Source organism: Lycium barbarum, chromosome 7 (genome assembly GCF_019175385.1).
Source record: "Lycium barbarum isolate Lr01 chromosome 7, ASM1917538v2, whole genome shotgun sequence".
In the NCBI taxonomy this organism is placed as follows: domain Eukaryota; kingdom Viridiplantae; phylum Streptophyta; class Magnoliopsida; order Solanales; family Solanaceae; genus Lycium; species Lycium barbarum.
In genome coordinates this window covers 134360579-134379203 of record NC_083343.1, presented here as the reverse complement: position 1 = coordinate 134379203, position 18625 = coordinate 134360579, and the positions used below count along the sequence as shown (strand labels likewise).

The window sequence follows — 18625 nt, the reverse complement described above, 5'->3', positions numbered from 1 at the left end:
TATGTGCTACTATCACATTAATTTATAACTTAATCATGATGAGTTTATATAATTTGATGTAAATATCGTGTATAAGTGAACACAATTTTTTTTTGTGTGACTATAGAAAATATTCTCTACTTTGATCGCCGTGGATTTGGGGCAACTTGTTACATCCTATTTCTACATCTAATGTAGCATTTTTAGTGGAATAAACGAAGAAATAAAGGGACGGTTCGAAATGAATGAGATATTTCAGATCTTCCAGTGGAAATATCAAATGAATGTGATAACAAGGTAATACTTTACCTTTGATAGGAAAAAAACCCACTCGCATATGAATGTTTACATAATGAATTCATGTCAGATGTCTCTTTATTACACTTTTCACATTGATTTATCACTTAATCATGGTGAATTCATATAGCTTGATGTAAATACTGCATAAAAGTGTGACACTTCTTTTATTGCAGAAAATATTCTCTACTTTGATTGCCGTGGATTTTGGGGCAACTTTTTACTTCCTCAGTCTACATCTATTGGCAGAGAAAGAGAAGGATAATTCAAAATAAATGAGATATTTTAAGCAAATGCCTCAGTCTTTCCATGGAAATGTCAAATGAAAGCTACAACAAGGTAGGAATACTAGTCTTGAAGTGCATATATGCTTTGTCGGTCATGAAGGTACTCGTCTATATTTCTCCAATTAGAATACGGGCTAAATGTCTTTATAGAAAATTCAGTGACTTTTCGGCTATACAGGACAAACATTTCCACTTTTATTTTAGTCATTATTCAACAAATCGTATTCCCTACTTTGATCATCGAGAATTTTAGGCAACTTGTTGCTTCCTATTTCTACATCCAATGTAGCCATTTTAGTGGGAAAAAAAGAAGAAGAAATAAAGGGAAAGTTCCAAATGAATGAGACATTTTAAGTCAATATACAAGTCTTTTTGTGGAAAGAATGGAATTATGATTCTTATGAAACTTGTAAAGCATAAGCGTTCAAAAATCAGTAAATTATCATTATATATAGTATTTATTTTGGTGAGAGATCGATAATCAGTAAAATAGTATAAACCTCCATTCATACGTTCGGTGGTGGAGCCAAAATTTTATATAAGAGTATATCATGGCATATCTGATATTTGAAAATTTTATACATTCGGATTCAAGTTGACAGTTGCAATTTTCATAAAGGGACGATAATGTAACAAAGAAAAATACGGAATAGAAAAGTTATTCGATGACTATTTGATTTGTTCTTTTAATAACATTACATTGAAAAACAAGATGACCACGTTGCAATTTTAATAAAGCAATATGATCTATATATATTATGCTCGAACAAGCCAGGCCACACATTATTAATTTTCTTTAATATTGTTCAAGTATTACTTGGTAAATTTAAAGCATTAAATTTAGGTAAAACCCCTGATTTTAATTGCCCAGAAAGTCATTACGTATCTTACCAAATCTATACATGCACTTTCTTTTTTTACTTTGCCAGGATAAATGATATCTTTGAATATTTAGAATAATTTAATTTTAAACTTCTCATTTTTACTTAGACAAAATCTATATATATATCTATAATTGCAGGACATAGGCCCGCTGACGTAGCACTCTCTAAAGCTAGGAAGCCCATTTATCTTTTTTCTCCTTTTTCCTAATAGTTTCCATTTTTTATTTGTTTAACTTATTACATAAACACAAAAAAAAGTCTTTGCGAGAAAGGACATTATTTCGGGAAACGCACCGCTTCGGTAAAAGGCAACGCATCATTACGAGAGAAAAGAATATTGCACCGTTTACTTAATTGCAGAAGCCCAAATGATTTAACCATGAAATTTCCTTTTATATGCTCTGTCTCTAAAACAAAGAAAGATTGGCAAGTTAATTCAAAGTTAATGTAGAGAAGCGTTCGTGAAGTGTTAGTCCAGATGTGTGTTCTTTTTTATCTTTTCCTACCCTTTGTTTTAGACCTCTTTCGAATTGAGTTAGTATTCCATGCCACCCTCATAAAAAAGTCGACCGATTGCCCATTTATTTCTTATTAAAAATTAATGTAGAAAGGCCTTTCTGAGGTGTTTGCTTAGTTTCTATTATCTAGATTTCACATTTTGTTATGTTTGGTATAATTATGAAAAATATAAATGCTGATTGAAAGATATGGGCATTTTCCTTTGGAGAATATAAAGTTTGAGATAAAGATCGCGGTTTTTTGAAAATACACACTCGATAGTACATGCAAGGGTTAGAACAGTACACAAATTGTTATTAGGACTTGTAGGCTTGGCCGTAGAAGAAGTGATTTTTAAGTACAACTTTATTTTCCATCATTTTCCTATGCAGTGGAGTATCTTTTACTTAAAAAAAAATTAGCGGTTTGTTTTCTTCAAATTTTGATTTATTACTTCTTCACTTATTGCTTGATATCTAATTATCTTTATATTGAGAATATTATTAGTGTAATTAGTTTGTTATATTCTGTGGTTCTACTTATATACATGCATGACGCTTAGTTTTTGTTATGTAATTAAATCGGATAATTAGATATAAAGTGTCATGGTCAAGGCCTTTGTTTCTTCATTTTCTTTAAATTAGTTTTTATGCCTACTAAATAGTTTGAAGTATATATTGATCCTCCTTTTACCTAGCTTACTGTAAGAGCAATAAGGCTAGCAGCTGATTTTAAGGAATTTAACAGGAGGTTGGAGTACTAAAGGCTACAAAATCAGAAGAGCATTTGCAATTTAAGATTACTTAGATTTGCCTTTACATAGTGAACTAAAGTGCAATATGAAAGAGGTTATTGGTGGGTCTAATATATTATATGTGTCAGGTTTATAACTTCCTCACAAGTGTACAAAGGGAAAGATGTCAACATCAAAGTTCATCTTAGAGTTGTGTTGCCCAAGATATCTATAAGTCGCTATTGATCCATGTAACTTTCTTACTGCACGCGCACACACGCTCTACTTTTACATAATATAAGTTCTTATCTCTTTATGTCAAATTAAATTTATAAAAAGATTTGTCTGACCGCGCGAAAGGCGGACAAATTAACTAGTGTTAAGGATAAAACAAGAAAAAAAAACTTATCTTTCCTTAATATGCTAAAGTGAACAAGTAAAAGTGAAAACATTTACGCGCGCGCATAATTAAAAGAACCTGGGAGAAAAATATTTGTGCACAAACATAATTAAATTAAATATAGAAAATGAACAAGGACTTAAAAGTTTCTCAAAGTGTTTTTTTTTTTAAAAAAGGGAAAGTTATCAATAATGGAAATGAACTAATGATTACCTTAATAGGTATTGAAGATATATTTTCGAACGACAACTCGTCACAATTAGAGATGCGTTCAAGATTTAAACTTCATGAGTTCAAACATTAATTTTTTAGCAATAAACACATTGTATTATGAATTTGCGGGTCCAAATTTTAATACTTGTTGACACGTTAATGATTTTTTCACGTCTGTATATATATATATATATATATATATATATATATATATTCATATTCCATGTCTGAAAATTAAGAATTCAGCCGGTGCTTTTGGGTGGCATCCACCTTTAACGATCGACTTGCATAGAAGGATAAAATTATAGCAACATATCCTTTGGAGAACTAATGATAAAATCTCTTACACCAACATTTCAGATGAAAGCTATAACACATAAATATCTTTCTCTTTGAACTTTCATTGTGGTGTTACTACTCCTTAATTGAACGTATTAACTACACCACCAAAGGATGCAATGAAGTGGATGAGGTTGCTCCTCCCTTATCCAGGGTATGAAAAAATGCTTGGTAGGGAGTGCTTTTCCCGAATGAGCCCTACGCGGTGTGAATCCGAATTTAGTCGGGCTTCAATGTGAACACTGAGCACCGGGTGGAAACAAAACAAAAAAAAATGGAACGTATTCTTTACTCTAATTGTTTTGGAGTGTAGTTAGTTTTCCATTCAAGTCTTCTTCCATTGTTTTAAACTTAAAAATACCTCTTTTTTTTTTTTTTCTGATTCTCTCCAAAGAAGGAAAAAAAGAAGTAATTTTCTTTATTAATAGTTGATAATCTCAATTTAATTTATTGGAACACAAATTTTTCATAGGCTGCTGCATCTTTCGAGACCTGCGGGTGCCGAGAGTGAGTGTGGTTTAATGGTTAATAAGTTGTCTAAATCTCATCAGAGAAAAAAATGTTATGTGATTTTTTCACTGTGTTATCCGAAATACATTTGCTGGTGAAAGATAACAAGTATTCATTGGAGTAATCAAATTTTGCACAAGTTAGCCCGAACACCACTGTATTGCTATTTAAAAGAGGGCGATCAATGTGGAGAAATTATTAAGGAAAGAATTATCTTCTTATAATGCTTCTTCAATTTTAGGAACATAGATTTTGAACTTTCTTCGTATCAATCAATTCCAAGTTTCTCTAGTCAATGATCAAGTCTTCAGTCTTCCAAGGGAAATGCCAATTGGTTTTGTTTTGTCTAAGAAAATATTTTTTTTTATTTTGCTTCTGTTTTTCTTGTCCAAACACATCTATACATTTGCAAAAACAAAATAATCAAAACATGATTTCCTCAACTTGTTACTAACTGGTGAAATACTAAAAAGACTTCTAATTAACGAGACCATTTAAGAGGCAACCACATCAAAGAAGATAAAGCAATGTCCACTGGCGTCAGCATGGGGTGATATTCACAAGTAGGATCTTCCGATACCAATGTCTAAAATTTAACCTCATTAAAAAAAATATAGTGTGAAAATAATCATTTCACCAGAAACAGATGCAAAATTCTAACGGGTTGACGGGATTTCTTATTTATTAGTATTAGGCAAGACTGCCTATACAACAAGTTATGGTGATCATAGGGATCTAGGTCACAAGACTTGCCTTAACAAGAAGTTATGGTGATCGTCAGGATTTAGCCAAAAATCCACTATCATTATAACTTGTCTTCAGCAACACATTTTTGCTTCAAAATGACTCCAGCTTTGATATCCAGTCTTGTAATGCAAAACTCAAAAATTTTCACTTGTTAGATTAAACTCAAACCTTCAAAAATCAATAGAAAGCTATCAAATAAGGTAGCATTTAATTCAGACAAGGACCTATCCAAGTGGCTAAGTCTTGGTGTACATGCATACGTTATTGCTTTGGAAGTCCTTGTACGAGTCTTGCTGTGGAAATTTTAGATGAAAGTTACGACACGTAAATTCCTTTCTCTTTGAATTTTCATTGTGATGTTATAACTACCCATTAACTGGACGTATTCTTTACTCTAATTGTTTTCAAGTGTAGTTAGTTTTCCATTCAAGTCTTCTTCCACTGTTTTAAACTAGAAAAAAAATAGTTTTTTTTTTTTTTTGTGATTCTCCCCAAAGAAAAAATTAAATAGGGTAAATTTTATTTTATTGGAACACAAATAAAATATGAAGAGTCTGTGCATAGCCCATGTTTGAAGAAAGAGTTCAAAAGCTGGTATTGAAATTATGAAGAGTCCATGCAAAAATTAAGTTATGAGTACTATTTTCGTCAGCTAATTGTGAAATTCATACTTGATTGGATTTGCATTACTGGATACAATTAAGTTGTCTACTTTAACACATAATGTGCCCAACAATTTAAAAAATGATATAATACTTTAGTTTCTCACTTCGGATAATTCAAGCAATAGAGTTGTTACAATTGCTACAGTAATTAAGAAAGTTATATTTAATCACAAAAGAAATATTGAGATCAAAATATTCACACGAACTTCAAATGCACATGTCTCCTTGGAAACTTCAAATGAAAGCTACAAAGGAACAAACCCTTTCAAGCCATTGTTGAACAGAATGCTCTGATAGCTGTGGATATGGCCCAACTTAGAGAAGAAATAAATGGACAGTTCCATATCAATGAGATATTTCTAAGTCAATACATAAGTCTTTCCACAGAAATGTCAAATGAAAGTGATAACAAGGTAATACTTCTACTTTGATAGAAAAAGTTCACTCGCATTCGCATCCAATGTTTACACCAAGCCAATGAATTCTTGGCATATGTCTTTTTTATACGCTTTCCTCACTTAAGTGTGGTTACTTAATATGTGTTACTACTTCATTAATTTAAATCTTAATCATGATGAATTCATATAATTTGATGTAAATATCGCGTATAAGTGAACACATTTGTTTGTGTGCTTGTCAAAAGTATTCTCTACTTTGATCGCTGTAGATTTGGCGCAACTTGTTACGTCTTATTTCTCCATCTAATGCAGCATCTTTAGTGGAATAAATGAAGAAATAAAGGGACAGTTCGAAATGAATGAGATATTTCAGGTCTTCCAGTGGAAATATCAAATGAATGTGATAACAAGGTAATAGTTTTACTTTGAAAGGAAAAAAACCCACTCGCATCTAAATGTTTACACAATGAATCCATGTCAGATTTCTCTTCGTTACACTTTTCTCATTAAAGCACGGTTACTTAATATGTGTTAATATCACATTGATTTATCACTTAATCATGGTGAATTCATATAGCTTGATGTAAACACCGCATAAAAGCTAGTGTGACACACTTTTTTTATTGCAGAAAATATTCTCTACTTTGATTGCCGTGGATTTGGGGCAACTTATCACTTCCTCAGTCTACATCTATTAGCAGAGAAAGAGAAGGAAAATTCAAAATAAATGAGATATTTTAAGCAAATACCTCAGTCTTTCCATGAAAATGTCAAATGAAAGCTATAATGTGGTAGGAATACTAGTCTTGAAGTGCATATATGCTTTGTCAGTCATGAAGGTACTCGTCTGTATTTCTCCAATTAGCATATGGGCAATGTCTTTATAGAATATTGAGTGACTTTGCGGCTATAGAGGACAAACATTTCCACTTTTATTTTAGTCATTAGTCAACAAGTCGTATTCCCTAATTTGATCGCCGTGACTTTTAGGCAACTGGTTGCTTCCTATTTCTATATCCAATGTAGCAATTTTAGTGGAGAAAAAGAAGAATAGGAAGTTTCCAAATGAATGAGACATTTTAAGTCAATACACAAGTCTTTTGTGGAAAGGATGGAAGTATGATTCTTATGAAACTGGTAAAAGCATAAGCATTTAAAAATCAGTAAATTATAGTAATGTTCATTATATATACTACTAATTTTGGTGAGAGATCGAAAATCAGTAAAATAGTATAAACTTCCGTTCATATGTTTGGTGGCAGAGCCAAAATCATCATCATATTATTTTAAAAGTGGGAAGCCTCCAAGTTGAAAGTTGGATTACCGAAATGCCCATAAAATATTAAAAAACTTTTTTAGCCTGCAACCAATCATTACTCCTATAATAATTTTGTACAATAGTGTAAATATACATTTCTTCTTTTTAGCATTGTACAATGAATCAGCCACCATAAAGTCTCTTGAATATATCACATATAATGTCTAATGCAGTTAGTATTCTTTGTATTAATCATAATTACTAGCTAGAGTAAATTCATGAATCTTCATATTATTCCTTTACAAACCAATAAATATTTGAACCTCCTGTCAATGAATTTAAATTTGAATAGTCATTCTCAACTGTTATTTATGAATCAGATTAAGAATTAAAATATGAATCTGAACAGTTGCTTCCTACTGCTATTTAACAACCATCTTATAAAGATGGATACTAACATCGGAAATGAAAAACAAAAGCTACAAATACAAATTCCTTCTGAAATCTCTCATCTTTCCAAGTTGCAGTCTCTTAATTTAGGATACAGTGATATGCTATTTGGACCTCACAATGTAAAATTTACGGGATCCCCTGCTATCTACCAAACTTTTACTTCTGGTTCTGGCAAACGAATAATCATTGAGTCCTCCTCTTTCCAGACAACTCATACAAAGAGACTCGCCAACAGCCCCAGAAATAATATAAAGCTCAATTGCTTTAACCTTGAATATATATTTTTTGAAATTTTAGTTTAATTGATATTTCAATATATAGTCTCTTATGTATGTATTTTCTCTTATGTATGTATGTGTATATATTTAGCCTTGATCTTTAGCACTTTCATCCCTCCACTATTTGTTAACATATATTAGATCGCTTGGCATACACATGCAATGCATGTGTCGAGAAACTAGTTTTATATAAGAGTATACAATGTCATATCTGATATTTAAAAAAATTATGCATCGGGATTCAAGTTTTTTTTTTTTTTTTTTTTTAATCAGATGTCCCTGAAGGGCCCATTGGGATTCAAGTTGATAGTTGCAATTTTCATAAAGCGACGATAATGTAACAAAGAAAAATACGGAATAGAAAAGTTATTCGATGACTATATGATTCGTTCTTTTAGTAACATTGGATTGAGAATTATAGCTCTAAATAAATAATAAATATTTGCATGATTATAAGTAATTTTGTCTAACTTAAAATGAGAAGTTTTAAAGTAAATTATTCTAAATATTCAAAGTTTATCATTTTTCCGGACAAATTAAAAAAAGAAAGTGCATGTATAAATTAAAATATTTGTACTACTATTAGCTTTTCAACTGATAAGCTCTTCTACCCATTCTTTTTAAAGGTTAAAAAAATTATATTTTGCGTTTGATGTGTTTTGTCTTCTCCTATTGTATAAATTTTGTGATTTTTACGAGTTAATATTTGCTTCCCAATTGATAAGCCTCGATGTTGCAACTAAGGATGGAGCCTAGTGATCAGAGGCAAAAAATACTTGATTTCTTCCCATCCACCAAGCTTTGGTGGGGAAAATAATCGAGGGGTGCACAAGCTAGCCCGGACACCACCATCCAGGGGCGGATTTAGAGGGTGGGAAGGGTGTTCACCCTAGGCAAAACTTACATTGTATATATAGGGTAGATTTTTTGTGTCTATGTACATATATTAACTTTTGAATATCCTGAACAAATTCATAAGGTTAGATCAAGCGGTCCAAGATATTCAAAATTGTCTTTAGTGTCTTAGGTTCGATTCCTAGGCACAACATTATTTATTATATTTAGCTTTAGATGTTTTTTCCGAATCCTCTGAGTTAAAATCCTGAATCCGCCACTGCCATCATTGTATAAAAAGATATTATGGAGGTTTGATGTTGTAGAAGTTAGAATTTTCTTCCCTTGCGATAAACTCTTTTTCCAATTATTTGGTAAAATTCAAATAATATAATTGGGGTTGTGATGTTTTTGTCATCTCCGACAACAAAAAGCTTGTGACTTTTCTTATTATGAATTGCTTCCTAGATAATAACCTCTTTTCCCTTTGTTTTGCAGTGGTAAAAGTACAAGTTTTTGTGTATTGGGTTGTGATGTTTTGCAAGTTATACTAAGTAGTATTTGTTTCCAACTGACAATAAGTTAGGAGGAGATAGGATGTTGTCCTGCGAGTATCACAAACCAATGATCTAAACATGTCTCTCTAGTTATGTACTAGAGCTGACATTCTTGTGCTCAATCTTTTGTAACTACTTTGCATCTTCTGGATGCCTTGAATAGAATCAATTACTTCAAAAAAAAAAAAAAAAGGCTTGTACCGACATTACCTATACTACCAAAATATGAAATAAGATAGAATAAAACTACTTCATGCACTAAATGACAACAATAGCAATAACAATTTTCCACAAAAAGGGACAGCAAAGTCAATAATAGGATAACATATTTGCTTTCATAACTACTAAAACAATGTCTCCAACCAAAAATGAATGCACATAGTTCATCCAGTCTTCTACTTAATAATTGGATACAATTAACAAAAAGGAAAGCAGTAGCTCCTTTCTTCCAATTAGAATAAAATAAACAAGGGAAGGGAATCCAACTTTTCCATCCAACCACTGAGGATACCAAACGAAGCTAATATGATAAATTATCGACTACGAGAGGAATATTTACTTATGGAAACTACTTACCAGGATATATTTCAGATTAGCAGTGCTGATATCATCTTTTGTCTCATTGAGCGAGAACAACCCTAATTTACTGACCATTTCCTCGCACTGTCTCAAAAGCTCACAACCTTTCCTGACAAGGTCCTAGCATCCACAACCAGCACAAAACAAATTAGACGTGACACAACTAGCAGATGCACAACCTACTATATACACATATAGCTCCAAAATTTCTGTCAAATATATATATACACACACTCTCTCTCCAAGCTCGAGAGAGTAAGTGCAAGTGCAACCACAGCCACTATGCTGATACAAATACATTATTTTGTGCCAAAATTGAAACCAGTAAGTGCATAGTCCGATAAATACATATGGATATATCTCTAAATACTATGTGTTTGTGTGAAAGTGCAACCGCTGCCTCTATGCTAGATCTGCCACAGATACAAATACGTTAAAATTCATGTTAGATTTTCGAAGCTTCCTACAGTAATGTGTAAAGGAGCTGTGTCTGTATGTAATTTTTTGCACAATCTCTGAACTCTGTTTATAAAATCCTTAACCTTCTCAAAAAGACACAAAATTCATTCTTTAGATACACACATATGCTTTTGTCTACAAATATATAGTTCGAGCTCGACAAAGAGTGTGCAAGTGCAATTACTGCTGGATCCACCTCTAATACAAATACTAATAAAATCATACGGAAAAAAAAACCATTCATTTAGTAGCATTTCGCTATCAAAGAAGGAAAAATGGCACAAAATTCATTCTTTGGACACATCTATATATACGCTTTTGTCTACAAAGATATAGTTCGAGCTCGACATAGCGTATGGAAGTGCAATTAGTGCTAGTACGTTGGATCCACCTCAAATACAAATACTATAAGATCATTCTTTTAGTAGCATTCCGCAATAAAAAAACAAAATTTTACTGGTGTTTAACTTGTTAAATTTTCTCAACTTCCTACATTAGTGTTTAAAGGAACTGTGTTTGCATTTATTTTTTGACAAAATCTTTGAGCTCTGTTTATAAAATCCTTAACTTTCTCAAAAAGACACAAAATTCATTTTTGTTCTACAAATGTATGGTTCGAGCTAGACAAAGTGTGTCCAAAGTGCAATTACTGCTAGTATGTTGGATCCACCTCTAATACAAATACTATAAAATATACAAAAACAAAGATCATTTTTTTTGAGAAGGTAACAGTTAAAAAAAATAAAAATAGAGATCATTCTTTTAGTAGTATTACGCTATAAACGAAGGGAAAATGGCACAAAATTCATTCTTTGGATGCATAGATATGCTTTTATCCACAAATATACAGTTCGAGCTCGACATAGAGTCTACAAGTGCAATTACTGCTAGTATGCTGGATCCGCCTATACTACAAATACTAACAAAATCATCCAAAAAAAAAACAAATACTAACAAAATCATAAGGAACAAAAACAATCATTATTTTAGTAGTATTCCTCTATTAAAAAAAAAAGAAGCAAAAATGGCACAAAATTCATTCTTTAGATACACACATACCCTTTGGTCTACAAATATATATTTCAAATTCGACAAAGTGTGTACAACTGCAATTACTGCTAATATACTGGATCCACCTCTAATACAAAACACTCTCTCTATTTCAATTTGTTTGTCTAGTTTTGAGAAAGTAAAGATACGTAGAATATATCAAAATGCCCTTTAATCTTGTGTTGTTAAACATATCATATCGAAAGTTGGAATTAAAGATTTTCCATAAAAGGAAAGTAAGACAAATAAATTGAACCCACAAGGGATTCGGATGCAATAGTATGAATATTTCGAGCTTGTTCGAACAAAGTTGGCAAAGACATCTTCAGTTCCCCCATTTCTTAAACCTAACAATTAAAGATTGGATTTTCGATTTCAATTTTTTGCAGTGAATTTTTTTTTCGGTTCGATGGTGTTCTGCAAATGGCATGGACCTCGATAGTAAATGGTTCTAACTATGAGCGTCGGTTCAAAATACTCCCTTTAACTTAGAGCCCGTTTGGATTGGCTTATAAGTTGACTTATAAGCTGTTTTCAGCTTTTTTGAGTGTTTGGCTGACCAGCTTAAAGTCATTTTATGCTTAAAATAAGCTCAAAAAAATAATTGGACCCATTTGACTTAGTTTATCTAAAGCACCTTATAAGCTGAAAACAGCTTATAAGCCAAAAAAAATAAGCTGGACTACCCCAACTTATTTTTTTCAGCTTATAAGCTGCAAACAGCTTTAAGCTGTAAGCCAATCCAAATGGGCTCTTACTAGTTTTGGTCCTTTAAGTTTGCCATAAGTTAACAAAAATGGTTCCTTAACTGTGAGGATCGGTTAAAACTAATCTCTTAAGTATGCACTTAACAGTTTTAGTCCTTTAAGTTGACAAAAAGCTAACATTTTTAGTCTTCGACAAAATATTCATCGAACTCTATTTGTTAGATTTGACGAGAATTATGAAAAAATTAGTGAGAAATCACATTTAGTGGTACACATTACTAAAGAAAACGCCAAATATCTCGAGACAAAATCGACGGATGTCAGTCGGTTACGGGGAATAACCAAGGAAAAAACCAACATCCTTGATAATGTTAGAAAATTGTGTCTCGAAACACAAAGATCGAGGACTATGTCGATTAAAACTAGGGCTGGGCATAAATACCGAAAAATTGAACCGAAACTTCAACAAACCGAACAGAACCGAACTAGTTTGGTTCAGTGTTTGGTATCCACGGTAAAAAAATCGAAACTGAAATAGCCGAACCGAAGTTTGATAAAACCGAACCGAAAAACGGAACGCGCACCGAAATTTAATACATTACCAAAAAAAAAATAGTCCAGGCCTATTAAGTTTAAAGCAAAAAAAACTCAATTGTAATAAGTCCTCTTTTGCATTTGTATCACTAATTTTCCACTTCAATTGAAAAAAATCAAATATCCTTAACAAAAAAAGTAATTAGAATGTCTCTTTAGGATTAATGTATGTCCTTTATATGTTTTCTTAATTATTCTTACGGTATGTATATAACACCTAGTAATCCTATGTCATGATTATAGTTTTTTATTCTTGTGTGTCCTATTTGTTTGATTTTGATTTTGATTTATTAGTTTTATGTTTTATTGCTTTTGAGAATATGAATTAGTGTCAATGGAATCTCTTCTAATATTATATCAAAAAAACCGAATTGAAAAAATCGAAACCGAACCGAACCGAACTTTAAAAAACCGAAACCGAAAGAACCGAACCGAACTAGTTTGGTTCGGTATTTGGCGTTCACCTTCAAAAAACCGAACCCGAAATACCCTAACCGAACCGAAAAACCGAACGCCCACCCTTAATTAAAACTGAGGGAGTCTATCGACTAAGTAAAATATACCAAACCTTATAAATAAATTAGAAATAGCAGAAACTACAAAAATTGACACTACTAAAAATAAGCGAAAAACGATGGACGAAAATCGATGGATAAAATCAAGGGACACTTTTTTTTTTAGTTTTTATTATTTTTTACGAAAACCAACAGACATCCGTCGGTTATTTTCGAGGAAAATTGTGAGGATTTTTTTTTTAAAGAATCACTAGATGGTCTTTTCTTTAGTAATGTGTACCTCTAAATGTGAGTTCTCGTTCTTTTTTTTCATAGTTCTCGTTAAATCTAACAGACAGAGTTCGATGAATATTTTGTCAGAGATTAAAAGTGTTAACTTTTGGCCAAATTAAATGACCAAAACTGTTAAGTGCATACTTAAGGAACTATTTTTAACCAACCCTCATAGTTGAGGGACCATTTTTATTAACTTGTGGTAAACGTAAAGGAACAAAACTGTTAAGTGCATAGTTAAGGGATTATTTTGAACCTACTCTCATAGTTAAGGGACCATTTATGTTCTTTTTTCTGGCTCGATATATATAGATTTGTTCATTGAGGGAAGCATTTTTTTTTTTTTAGGAAATTAAAAATATTCCAATAGGTAAAATACTCCCCAAAAAAAAATGCAAATTGTGATGTAAATAAATGATTAAAAGTTGTCTTAATTTATTTTAGGCAAAATATGCAAACAGGTCCTCAAACTTAGTTTTAACTGTCAAATATGCCCTCTAACTTTGGGTGTGCATAAGTAGGCACCACAACTTGTATAAAGTTGAACATGTAAAAACACAAATGTTAACGTGACACATAAATTTGGAAGTGTCTAGATGATCATTTTGTAAGTTGAAGTGTTCAACTGACAAAGTGGAGATAAGTCGAGGTGCCTATTTATGCAAACCCAAAGTTAGAAGGCATACCTACAAACTGTGGCAAGTTTGAGGGCATGTTTATATATCTTTATTTAAAAAAACATACATACTTGTAATTGAAGGAAAGAAGATCGAAATGACTTTCAAGTATACATTTAAAGTCACTTAATCCGGCAAAATATGCTCTTATTTCATACGAAACCTAACCGAGCATAATTAGAAGACCAATTGGGGGCAATTATGAACCTACACACATACATTAAGGATATATTTGATCCAATTAAGTTCTTAACTACAAATATGCAACAACTTAGTTAAAATATAGTGAACATTTTCATCAATTTAAGCCCTCATATTTTGTGCTATCTTCTCTTTATATACCATCAAACCACCAATCCCGCAAAAGTTATGAACAAGTAAACAACATATATTAATTTTGCCTATTCGATATGACTTAACATTTTCAGGATAGGTAAAATGAAGACTTAATGTCATATCATGACTTGTGAATAATGTATCAATCGAACAACACTTGTGCATAATTTAAAGATAAATATAATAACAATTGTACTTAAAATCATACTCCATGTCTGACATCACACACCTTACAAGTTTGTCAATGTAAAATGACACGCAAACAAATTAAAAATATGTATAATAAAGTTATGACCTACCTGACATGATTCGTAGCAATCCATCATAACTTGCGAATAACTTAATGTCATGTAGAATAAAGATTATATCTAAAGTCATACCTCGTCGGCATAACTTGTGAACAACTTCAATTTTTATTATTTCGGGTGTATAGTACCATTGCTATTTTTGTATCAATTATTTAAAATGTCTTTGATCCCTTTGTTTATAGATATTCACAAGTTTTTAGAATTATTAACCGATCCACCATTTAATTACTCATACGTTATGTTTGCTACTCCACAATTTTACGGTAATATACACTTAAAAAAGAGTCCATACCGAACATATTTAAGGGCAATGTGCTTTGAATCGTACATCCCATAGGGACCAAACTCAAAATTACAAAAGTTAGTGGACCAAAACTAACATTTCCAAAGAGAAAACAAACAAAGAATGAATACGCGCCTCTATCTCGACCTTTTCACCTACACTTATTTCTGATAGTATTTCTTTGTACATTTGTTCAACAAACCCTAACTTTCACTAAATTCCATATCCCTTTTGTTTTTTTTTTCCTCAAATTTATTCATTTTCTAATTTTTGCTGTATTTCAATCAAAAAGTTGTTGAAGAATTCAAATTAGTGTATTGGGGTTTCTTGAATTTAAGTGAAAGTAGAGATGATGTTTAGTTTGGTAGTAAAGAATACCAGTAGTTGCTAAGGTAAAAGAAAAAAAAAAGAATTTAAGAGTATTGGGGTTTGTTGAATTTTAAGTGAAAGTAGATATGATGTTTAGTTTGGGAGTAAGGAATACTAGTAGTTGCTGAAAAAAGAAAAAAGAAAAAAGGATTTAAGAGTATATTATTATACATTTAAAAAGAGAGGAAATGGTGGATGAGAGTGCTGGATTAAGTGCTAATAACAAAGGAACTGGAAATGAAGATGAGGGTAACACGTCGCCTATTCCTAAGACGGTTGGTTATTTTCGATTTCGTTGCTTTTATTTTGTCTCTGCTTGTATACATGTTTGCATTTATTATTAGTGTTTGGGCTAACTTATATGCTAAAGCCAACAATCATAGGGTGTAAGTAGTGTTGTAAAGAGGATTTGAGCTTGTAATATCTTGGTTTTCTTGTACACATCTAAATGTAAACATGCTCATTTTAATTATTATTACTCCCTCAGTCCCAATTTAGGTGATGTCGTTTGATTGAGCATGGAGTTTTAAGAATGAAATGAAGACTTTTGAAACTTGTGGTCTAAACCGATCCATGGACAAATGTGTGGCTATAAATCATTAAGGGTAAAATAGAAGTTTAAAGTTAAAAGTGTTACTAAATACGGAAAGGTGTCATTCTTTTTGATAATGACTAAAAAGGAAATAGTGTTATATAAATTAGGACGGAGGGAGTATTAAACTGTTCCATTGGTACATGCTACCTCCTACCAGTCTAGGTACATGGCAACTCTATGTACCAAGTAAGAAGACATTCACCTAACATTTTTTTTTTATATTGGAACCTTGATCTCCAACTTCTTAACCTACTTGATTGACCTATTTACGAAAAGCTTGGGTGCAAATAAATCTTGATGTTGTGGCATGTGACGTGTTGTGAGAATCAATATAAATTAATTAACTATGCCTCATTCTGTAACTAGCCGGGGCAATCTAATGAATTATTTGTATTCATTGGTTCATTAAAGTTTGGCTATTTGCACTATGACTGTCAACCTATTGTAACCCTCCTACATGTGAGTATCTAATAGGCTGGTTAGTTATTTTATTGAGTATGTCCTTTTATAGGACTGAGTGGACAGAGAAAAACTTTTCTCAATCAGGAATCATTTTCATCAAAATCCAAACATAGTATTATTTCGTCCTCTTGTTCCTTGTTCTTATTATATTAGTCACTTTATATTAGTTGCAAGCCTGTGATTCTGGGCCTGGATTAAGTGTATAACTTTATTGGGAGCTCATTCTTTAGGGTGCTGATTTTAGTTAGTTCGTGATTGCGATAAACTAAAGGAGCGAATATAGAAGCATCATATTTGTATGAAGGTCACTTATGAATTGAAGTGCTTGCATTTAGATTTACTGTAATTGAAAGTTAACCATTTTCTACTTTGATGAATTCAGCAGGGATTAAACTGTAAAGTGAACTTGTGTTTTGTTTCTGGTTGGATTTGACTTTCAGGTGCAAGTAGGAATGCCACCAGTTTATCAGGTTGGAAGGAAGTTAGGTAAAGGTGGTTTTGGTCAGGTCTTTTTGGGTGGTCGTGTTTCTGATGGAGATGAACCTTCAAATGGTCAAGGGGCTGTTGAGGTATGTACTTGCTCGTCCCCTTCCCCTTCCCCTTCCCCTTCCCCCCCTCATTTCTATGTTAGACAATTTGTTGTCCACAAGTAATACAAGGGTTTAACTCTCACTGGTTTATCTTTTTGGCTCCAGGTTGCACTGAAATTTGAGCATAGAAATAGCAAAGGCTGTAACTGTGGACCTCCAAATGAGTGGCAAGTTTACAAGTATGGATATGGACCTCTTTTGAAGTGAATGGATGCTCATGTTGGAATATGATTCTGATTGGACTAAACTTGTTTTGTTGAGGAGTACTGTTGGAGGCAGCCATGGAGTGCCTTGAGTGCATTATAAAGGGAGGGTAGGAGACTATTATGTAATGATATGTGTGGTGAAGTTATGCTTTTTTCCGTTAAATGTGCTGTAGAATTATGCTTTTGCCATTAATATTAACTGACATAAACATTAACATTGGCAAACTACAGCTTTAAAAGGTTTAGTTGACTTTTGAGTCAGAAAGTCAAATTAATTGTTGACTTTTGGAATTCTGCAGTGAAATGTTGAACTAGGGGGAGTTCTTTTGAATGATGACAATCTGTATGGGCGGTTAAAGTAGTTGACCCGCATTATTTTGGTTTCATTGGAGGCCTTCAGGTGCTCTTTTTCACTGGTTGGTATGTTACTGAGTGTCCTTTTCAGGAATGACAAGTAAAGACTGGTTTTTTGAACAGCGACTTAGGTACTTTCTTTGATAGGCATAGGCTTTTGGATAGATTGATGCTTTCTTTTAAATGTTTTTTTGGATAAGATAGTCGTTTTGGATTGAGCCTTTGGTTTGCCTGCAGTTAGTGCTGCTACTGAGATTATTTTGAAGAATGTGGACAGTGGTTCGTGTATTTATGTGTGTTGGGATCACATAAGGATGCACTTATTGACCACATTAGTTCTATGCAGGTTATGGACATCCTAGGACCTAGCTTATGGGATGTATGGAATTCCTCTGGGCAGGCGTAAGTTTCTAATGCTTATTTTTTGAGCAGGCTCTTTTTTCTATGCATGTCATTACCTTTCTTTGTATAGAGAATATTCAGATGTAAAATTGGACTTCAAGCAATAGAACTTAAGAGCTTCGCTAAGCTTTTCTACTATTGCAGGATGTCTGCAGAAATGGTAGCATGTATTGCAGTTGAGTCTCTGACAATTTTAAACATAATGCATGCGCACGTGTATGAAATGCTCCCTCCTTGTTACTACTACTATTATTATGTCCAATCTAGTTGTCCAGCTAGTGGTTTCATAATTTATGTTAATACTTTTGAACTTTCCTGCTGGATCCAAGTATCTTTTCTAGTGATTGTTGTTCTTGACCTCAGTTATGTGCATGGAGATGTAAAGCCATAGAATTTTTTACTTGGTCAGCCATCAACACTGCAGGAGAAGAGGTTGTTTCTAGTCGACTTTGGACTAGGTAAGAGCATTTATTTTACTGTAATGTAATATCATAGCTATTATAGATTCAGCATTCCATTAATGTTTTCCTAACAAC

The 18625-nt window shown here is 32.5% G+C and overlaps 1 pseudogene; it reads left to right on the top strand.

Moving 5' to 3' along the window:
* Window positions 1-18625, top strand: part of LOC132604618 (casein kinase 1-like protein HD16) — a 42969-nt pseudogene that overhangs the window by 18229 nt on the left and 6115 nt on the right.